The 10,000-nt window shown below is 35.8% G+C and overlaps 1 protein-coding gene across 3 annotated transcripts in view; it reads right to left on the reverse strand.

The window, feature by feature from the left end:
• LOC136833233 (DBH-like monooxygenase protein 1) overlaps positions 1 to 10,000 on the reverse strand; it is a 1,137,248-nt gene that overhangs the window by 583,690 nt on the left and 543,558 nt on the right. The window lies entirely within an intron of this gene.

Genomic DNA, 10,000 nt, shown 5'->3' on the forward strand with positions numbered 1-10,000 from the left:
TGTATAAATAGGGTGTCTCCACCACCCATTAGATTGTACCCTGTTGTTAATAATGTCAAAATCTGTATGGAGTTGGATACTGGAGCCGCAGTTTCTATTCTTTCTGCAAATGAACTAAGGAGACTTCCAGGTATCAAGATTCGGCCTTGTGAGACTACCTTGACTACCTACACCGGCGGCTGTGTTGCAGTTGTTGGAGAAGCGGAAGTTAAAGTTCAGTATGGCGGCTATTGTGGTATTTTGCCAATTATTGTTACTAATTCTAATAATGTATCCTTGTTTGGTCGGGACTGGTTAACTGTAATTCAGATTGATTGGGTTAATATTTCCAAGTCAATTAAACATGTTTCAAATTCTTGTAGTTTAGAATTGGATCAGATTCTAGCTAAAAATGAGGAGGTTTTTAGGGATGATCTGGGAAGTTTCAGAGGTGTAAAAGGAAAATTAAGTTGAAGGAAAATACAAGTGCAAAATTTTTTAAACCTAGATCCGTTCCTTATGCCTTGAAGGAAAAAAGTTACTCAGAAACTAAATAGTATGGTAGAAAATGGGGTGTTGGAACCAGTAAACTGCAGTGAGTGGGCTCTCCTCTTGTTATTGTACTGAAGCCAAATAATGATATAAGGTTATGTGCTGATTTTAAAGTTACTATTAATAAGCATATAGAGGTTGACTCTTATCCATTGCCAAAACTATCAGACATTTTTGCTAGTTTAAACGGAGGGACTATTTTTTCAAAATTGGATCTTTCAAGAGCTTATGAGCAATTGGAAGTAGATGAAAGTAGCAGATATCTATTAACAATAAATACACATTTGGGATTGTTCCGTTTTAAACGTCTGCCATATGGAGTAGCATCAGCTGTTGCTATTTTTCAGATGGAAATGGAAAATTACTGGGAGGTATTCCAGGTGTAGTGGTGTATTTGGATGATATTTTGATTTGTGGTAGCACTCCAGCTGAACATTTTGAGAGACTTAAAATAGTACTAGAGAGATTGAAGGAAGGGGCTTAAGACTGAGAAAAGATAAGTGTTCGTTTTTGAAGGAGAGTGTTAGTTATTTGGGATATATAGTAAGCAGGGATGGATTAAAAACTTGTCCAGATAAGGTTGCTAAGATTTTAAATTTAAAAGAGCCTCAAAAATGTAACAGAGCTTAAGTCTTTTTAGGATTAGTAAATTATTATGGTCGGTTTATAAAGAACCTTTCAACGATAGTAAGTCCCTTAAATAAGCTTCTTAGAGCTAATGAGAAGTGGTTATGGACAGCAGAGTGTGATAATTCTTTAAAAATCTCAAGGCAATTTTAGCTGATGCACCCGTGTTAGCTCATTATGATGTAAAAACCCTGTGAAATTAGAATGCGATGCTTCATCTGTTGGTATAGGGGCCGTGTTAACACACATATTTCCTAATGGGGAGGAGCGTCCCATAGCTTATGCAGCACGATCTCTTAGTGCTTCTGAGAGGAATTATTCTCAAATAGACAAGGAGGCCCTTTCTCTTGTATATGGTGTCAAATATTTTCACCAGTATTTGTATGGTAGGAATTTCACCTTGGTTACTGATCATAAGCCTCTGTTGGCGATACTGAGTCCGAAGGTTGGGCTCCCAACTCTAGCAGCTGCTAGATTGCAACGTTATGCCATTATTTTATCAGCATACACTTATGATCTGGAGTTCCAGGTATCCCAAAGGCATGCAAATGCAGACGCCTTGTCTAGACTCTGCAATAACTCAGAGAGGTTGGATGTCAGGGATGAGTCTTCAATATTCAATATTGAACAACTAGATAAAATCCCTGTCAACTCCCGAGACATACGTTCTGCAACGAGAACCGACCCTATTTTATCCAAGGTGTATGAATATGTTATGTCTGGGTGGCCTCATTTCGTTGAGATAGAGTTGAAGCTTTTCAAGAGCAAAGAATTAGAATTAACTGTTGAAGGTGGTTGTGTACTATGGGGTCGAAGAGTAGTAGTACCCTTGGCACATCGCAAAGCAGTTTTGAGAGAATTGCATTCTGGACACCAAGGTATTATTAAAACAAAATCCTTGGCTCGATTGCATGTATGGTGGCCTGAATAGACAAAGACATTGAGAGCTTGGTGCTGGGTTGCACTGCTTGTTAAAGTGTTAGAAATAAACCTAGTCCCGCTCCTCTTCATCCATGGGAATGGCCTGGTGGACCTTGGCAAAGAATTCATCTGGATTTTGCGGGTCCCTTCTTGGGTAATTTTTATCTTGTTATCATTGATGCTTATTCAAAGTGGATGGAGGTAGAGGTCATTAGTTCAACGAGTAGTTTAAACACAATTGGTATTTTAAGAGAGAAGTTTGCTTCCTATGGCATTCCTGATATAATAGTTTCGGATAACGGAACTGCCTTTACTTCATCAGAGTTTAGCATTTTACCAAGGCTAATGGGATACGTCATATTTTTTCTGCGCCATACAAACCATCAACTAATGGAGAAGCCGAGAGGGCCGTGCAAACTTTTAAAAACCTTAGAAAGGTGAAAGGAAGGAAAATCTAAAACTAAAGCTTTGTCAGTTTTTAATGCAATATCGCATTACACCACATGCAACAACTGGTCTAACTCCAACCGAGCTTTTTTAAAACGCCATATCAAAACAAGATTGGATTTGCTTAAGCCTGATAAAGAAGCTGAAATGAAAAGGAAGCATGAGACACTGATTTCGGATACTAACCGTAAATTAAGAACTCTGAAATGTGGTCAACGTGTTCAGGCATTAAGTTTTGCTCGGGATCACCTAAGTGGGAGAATGGAGTTATTGTCGGACAGACTGGTCCAGTTTCATACACAGTAAGGGTTGGGGAAAAGGTGTGGCGTCGACATATCGACCAGCTTGTTGCTGTTCCTGAATTTCAGTATTCTGACGGTTCCATAACAAATGATCCTTGCTTAAGCTCAGAGGAAAGGTATGAAAACAAATTTTCTGATTATTGTTTAGAGGAACAGTCACCACTGGGAGAATCTGTAACTGAGGACTTGAGTAAGTCCAGTTCCGACAGTTCATCTAAGGGGGGAGGTGAGCCTTTGTCTGTGACTTTGGATGATCATGTAACTTTAACTCAGAACTCCACCAGTGAGAGGCGTTACCCATTAAGAGAACGTCGTCCGCCGGACAGACTTACGTATTCTTGATGTGTTATTTTAAGTGTTGTAAAACAAAAAAAAAAAAAAAAAAAAAAAAATTATTTATATAATTAATAAAGTTCCTAACCCGTACTTTGGATTTTTACAGAATTACGAGTTCTTGAATGAAGGATGTATTTTACTTATTGTAACTGTACTTATTGTAACTGTGCTGTATTTTACTATAGTGTTTTAAGTAATGAAAATTTTCTGTGCTTTTTATGTTAGCGCGGAGGAGTGTTGTGTATTGTTGTTGTTTACTTTAACAACCGTTTGCTTGTTGCTGTTGTCAACCTTGCCGAAGTCACTTGGCTTTACGGGTTAGTTAAATACCTGCCTCCGTACTGTGTGTACCTACTTTTGGAGACTTAATAAAGACACCATGTAGCGGTTCGTTTCTCTTCTCACTGATTTATCATATATATATATATATATATATATATATATATATATATATATATATATATATATATATATATACACATATATAAAACAAATCACTTTAATACATAGAATGTTCACTGTACGGAAGTAGAGATCCTTGAAACTGAAATAAAAAAGAAACTGTTTTATCCATATGCATACAAACATGTATGTTATTATGCATGAATGCATGTTTCTCTGCATGCATGCATGCATTCACGGATTTTCGGGAGTCGATTTTGTCCCCGGAGAAGAAAAAAAAACCTTTGCAGAGAAGGAGGAGAAGAAGAGAAGAGAGGAGAGACTAGAGAATAAACAAATAAATTCCCGATAAAACACTCCTAGACCCTCGACTTTATTTATATGCTCCCGCCGTGGACTCTCGACTTAGAAGGTCTCTCACCCCCACCCCCCAACTTCCCTTAAACCCCCTGGAGATAAATCGCTCACTTACTCGCCCCAAAAAATCGTCTTCCGGCCATTAAATGCGCTTCCCTATTATCAATCTCATTGCCATTAATGGGCATTGCATGGCATTGCCCACTTTGTTAGCCAAGTTGATTTCTGGGTTGTAAAATGTTTGTTTACGACTCTGCCCGGTTATCAATAAAGGCCCGAGATTAAGGCGGTCGCTCTCTGCCATCTCAGGGACTGGAAAATCGAAAAGGGGGCGCCTTCCCCCCCTTGCAATCTAAGAGGAGGAAGGGCGAAAGGGGTGCCATCCCTCGTATTCTAAGAAACGGGAGGATGGGAAACGGCGGCCCCTGTCCAATCTAAGTGATGGGAGACGCAAAATGGACGGGTTCTTGCAAGCTATAAAATGGAAAGTCGAAAGGGGCATCCACTTGCTACCTCAGGTTAAGGGAAAATTGAAAGGAAGTTCTTCACTCTAGGGGAAAGAGTTGGCCCATGCAATTTTCCCCCTAAGGAGTGGAGAAACAATATGGGAACCCCTTGCAATCTTGGGAGAGGTAAATTGAAAGGGTGCCCCTCCCAGTCTGAGAAGGGACATCCCTTCCTCGAAGTGGGAGGGATGTGGAAGGGGGGTAAAAGTTGGGATGCCGCAAGAATGCCCCTTCCCTTCTGTGGGAGGGAAAAGAAGTGGTTGGTTACGAAGTGGTTAGGTGAAAACGAGGATGTCCTCGAAGTGTGGGGTGGGGGAAGTGGAAGGGGTAAAACTTGGGATATTCCCCTTCGTGGGGATGAAAAGAAGCGGTTGGTCACGAAGTGGTAACGTGAAAACGAGGAGAGGAGGAAAGGGGGTGAGGAGGAAAGGAAAGGGAAGGAACAAGACGAAGGGGGAGGGATGAGGGGAATGGAGAGGAAAGGAGAGGGGAGGGGAGGGAAGGGAAGTGGAGGGAGAAAAAGGGATGAGGGAAAAGGAGAGGAAAGGGGGTGAGGAGGAAAGGAATGGGAAGGGAAGACGGCGAGGGAAGGGGAGGGGAGGGCTGAGGGGAAGGAGAGGAAGGGGAGGGGAGTGACTCACGGTCCCCTTTGCACATAATGAATGCGAGACTTGCATGATTCCAATTTATCCTCTCATTTCCTTCGACAGTTTACGTGTGCTTTTCTGCGATGAGATTTGGGACGGGCCATTCTTTAATAAGGGGGTGGTAGTAGTAGGTGACCGCATATGTTGGCGTACGGCAACATATGCGTTTCACGATCGAACGGTTGCAAGTAACGAGTGCAGCCGTTGCAGGTTGGTTTAATTACCTTCAGGGTAATTTCAATTCGCGACAAACTTTTAATGAAATTAACAGACAGGAATTTGAACCACTTCCTGTTTCCTCTTCGACGTGAACTGAAGTGTTATGTTGCTGAACAGACTGACGTCACCATGACATTGATTAGAGGCCAGGAATGATAAAACGGGTTAGAAAAAAAAAACTAATAAAAACTGACCGACTGTGTTGCTTAATATTCTTTGAGGTCATGATTTTTTTTCAGTTTTAGTTTAAAAAAAAAAACTCTTCCAAAAACATAAAACCAATGACTTATCAAATACAAACCTTAACATATATCAATCGTCCTCTCCAGCTAATTATCTCTTATATTACAAAATACTATAAAATAGAAAATATCATTACTACGTATACTTCAATATAAAAAATACAGACACCACCATCTTCACAAAACCATAATCACCATCATCATTAGCAACAAGATAATTAATGTCATTTTTTCGATGATAATTGTCACAAATGAATTTAGCCAGACATTCCCACCAGGCTCCAAAAGGCTGCCCACGCTGACGCAGATTCCCACAATTCCAAGCACCTCCTTGTGATCATGACTTTGCAGATTCCCACTAGATTCCAATAGGCTACCCACGCTGACGCAGATTCCCACGATTCCAAGCACCTCCTTGATATCATGACTTTGCAAATTCCCACTAGATTCCAAAAGGCTGCCCATGCTGACGCAGATTCCCACAATTCCAAGCACCTCCTTGATATCATGACTTTACAAATTCCCACTAGATTCCAAAAGGCTGCCCACGCTGACGCAGATTCCCACAATTCCAAGCACCTCCTTGAAATTATGACTTTGCAAATTCCCACTAAATTCCAAAAGGCTGCCCATGCTGACGCAGATTCCCACAATTCCAAGCACCTCCTTGATATCATGATTTTGCAAATTCCCACTAGATTCCAAAAGGCTGCCCACGTTGACGTAGATTCCCACAATTCCAAGCACCTCCTTGAAATCATGACTTTGCAAATTCCCACTAGATTCCAAAAGGCTGCCCATGCTGACGCAGATTCCCACAATTGCAAGCACCTCCTTGATATCATGACTTTGCAAATTCCCACTAGATTCCAAAAGGCTGCCCACGTTGACGCAGATTCCCACAGTTCCAAGCACCTCTTTGAAATCATGACTTTGCAAATTCCCACTAGATTCCAAAAGGCTGCCCATGCTGAGGCAGATTCCCACAATTCCAAGCACTTCCTTGAAATCATGACTTTGCAAAGGCCGACGCCGCCGTCCAGATTCTTTTGCGCTGGAATCAATTCTGATAAGTCAATAGAGAAACTAATTTTCTTCCTTTAAAAACAGATTTCTTCTCTTCTCCACCGGCTGAAAAAAAAGAAGCGAGTTTCATTTGAGATCCAATTGATTAATCATTCCTCTCTCTCTCTCTCTCTCTCTCTCTCTCTCTCTCTCTCTCTCCTTCCAAACAAACGGCACATTTAAACAGCTTAATAGAACTAGAATAGCCTGATACAGCACTCTCTCTCTCTCTCTCTCTCTCTCTCTCTCTCTCCTTCCAACATTACGGAACATTTCAACAGCTTAATACGACTACAACAGCCAAATACAACTCTCTCTCTCTCTCTCTCTCTCTCTGTTTTCATGGAGTATTGATAGCACGCTCATTTCACAAGCAAGTTTCCTAGACCCAGAGCAGTTAATTATGTACTTGGTGGTCAGTTGAAGGTTGCAGGTAGCAACTACGGTGGAAGGCTAATTATACATGCACACACACAAATAAATAAATAATATATATACATGTATATATACACACAAAATATATATATACATACATATATACTGTGTGTACGTATTTATGTATATATGTATGTAAGTAAACATGTATATGTAAAAGTACGAAATCCCAATGTAAAGAATTACTTTATATATTCATCAAAGCCAGTAAGTCACCACCACTAAAGCAAGCATCTAATCCAGATGAATGATAACTCATTGCATACAGTAGAAATCAACACATCATCATGAAAATAAGTGAATAAGAATGGCAAGCAATTCTAGAAATACATAACTCTCTCAACATGCTTGCAAGCGTTAGTGAATGTGAATAACAGAATGAATTCACCTAGTTTAGAAATGAAGAATGAAGAGACGAAATGAATAATTCCCTTATTCATGAAATCCGGTAATAAGCTTATGATAAAGAATGGCGTTTTCAGAAAGTGAATGAGGAATATAATTTCCTGTTAATCGGGTAATTCATAAGGAATAACTGCGGAATGAGATTATTTCTTTGGAAACTGAAGGTAATTGAAATTGAATAACCTCTAAATGAGAAAAGTAATTCTTTGATTATTCTGGGTCACTGATGCGCATGAATGAGGAAAAATAATTCTTGAAATATTTGAGGTAGCGAAAGTAATTCCTGAGAAATTCGAGGTAAGAGATGGAGATTACACAAAAAAATGAGTAAAGAGGTTCTTTAGGTATTGGAGAAAATTAATATCTTATTGGAGGAAATTAATATTTTTTAGAGGAAACTAATATTTTATTAGAGGAAATTAATATTTTATTAGAGGGAATTAATATTTTATTAGAGGAAATTAATATTCTATTAGAGGAAATTAGTATTTAATTACAGGGAATTAATATTTTATTAGAGGAAATTAATATTTCATTAGAGGGAGATAATATTTTATTAGAGAAAATTAATATTTCATTAGAGGAAATTAATATTTTATTAGAATAAATCAATATTTTATTAGAGGAAATTAATATTTTGTTAGGTGAAATTAATATTTTATTAGATGAATTAACATTTTAAAAGAGGAAAATATTATTTTATTAGAGGAAATTAGTATTTTATTAGAGGAAATTAATATTTTATTTGAGGAAATTAATATTTTCTGTGAGGAAATTAATATTTTATTAGAGGGATTATATTTTATTAGAGGGATTATATTTTACCGGAGGAAATTAATATTTTATTAAAGGAAATTAATATTTTATTAGAGGAAATTAGTATTTCATTAGAGCGAACTAATATTTCATTAGAGGAAATTAATATTTCATTAGAGGAAATTAATATTTTATTAGAGAAAATTAATATTTTATTAGATGAACTTAATATTTCATTAGAAGAAATCAATATTTTATTAGAGGAAATTAATATTTTGTTAGATGAAATTAATATTTTATTAGATGAATTAATATTTTATTAGAGGAAATTAATATTTTATCAGAGGAAATTAGTATTTTATTAGAGGAAATTAATATTTTATTAGAGGAAATTAATATTTTATTTGAGGAAATTAATATTTTATTTTAGGAAATTAACATTTTATTAGAGGAAATTAACATTTTATAAGGGTAAATTAAAATTTTATTAGAGGAAATTAATATTTTATTAGAGGAAATTAAAATTTTATTAGAGGAAATTAGTATTCAATTAGAGGGAATTAATATTTCATTAGAGGAAATTAATATTTGATTAGAGGAAATTAATATTTTATTAGAGAAAATTAATATTTTTTTAGATGAAATTAATATTTTGTTAGAGGAAATCAATATTTTATTAAAGGAAATTAATATTTTGTTAGATGAAATTAATGTTTTATTAGATTAATTAATATTTTATTTGAGGAAGTTAATATTTTATTAGAGGAAATTAGTATTTTATTAGAGGAAATTAATATTTGAGGAAATTTATATTTTTTTTGAGGAAATTAATATTTTATTTGAGGAAATTAACATTTTATTAGAGGAAATCAATATTTTATCAGAGTAAATTAATTTTTTATTAGAGGAAATTAATATCTTATGAGAGGAAATTAATATCTTATTAGAGGAAATTAATATTTTATTAAAAGAAATATTAGAGGAAATTATTATTTTATTAGAGGAAATTAATATTTTCTTTGAGGAAATTAATATTTTTTCAGATGAAATTACCATTTTATTAGAGGAAATTAACATTTTATTAGAGGAACTTAATATTTTATAAGAGTAAATTAATATTTTATTAGAGGAAATTAATATCTTATTAGATGAAATTAATATTTTATTAGAAGAAATTTTATTAGAGGAAATTATTATTTTATTAGAGGAAATTAATATTTTATTAGAGGAAATTATTATTTTATTACAGGAAATTAATATTTTATTAGAGCAAATTAATATCTTAATATTCCTACTTCGAGTTAGTACGGCAGGAGGAAAATAATCTTTTTATAGGAAAATGAAGGACACCAGTAGAGAGTTACCACTACAACTGGAAAATAATTCTCTAGGTATCAACATAACTAATGCTGAGTATTTACAGAACAAGGAAAATGACTCTCCAGGTATTCAATATAAATTATGCTGAATAAGTAAACAATCTTCTTCCCAGCCTAATCCCTAGTCGTGGTCTCTGTTTTTAATGAGAATTTTCCGTCGGCCCATTTCATAATTTAGCAAAAATTCCCAAAGTATTCCATATGAGGCGTTCAGCAATAGAAGGGCCTATCGCCACAGAAAAAAAAAATTGAGTTATAAGCCATCAAAGTTTGGGAAATTCAACCGGCTCTAATTTCTTTATTTTTCAAGATACAACGTTTAATTTTGTATGGGATGAAGTATTTGCGATCAGGAATAAAACAGTATGCATAGAAAAATTATAGTTCAACCCCACCCACGTTTTTTTGGGTGAAAATGGGGAT

Source organism: Macrobrachium rosenbergii, chromosome 51 (assembly GCF_040412425.1).
Source record: "Macrobrachium rosenbergii isolate ZJJX-2024 chromosome 51, ASM4041242v1, whole genome shotgun sequence".
Lineage (NCBI taxonomy): Eukaryota > Metazoa > Arthropoda > Malacostraca > Decapoda > Palaemonidae > Macrobrachium > Macrobrachium rosenbergii.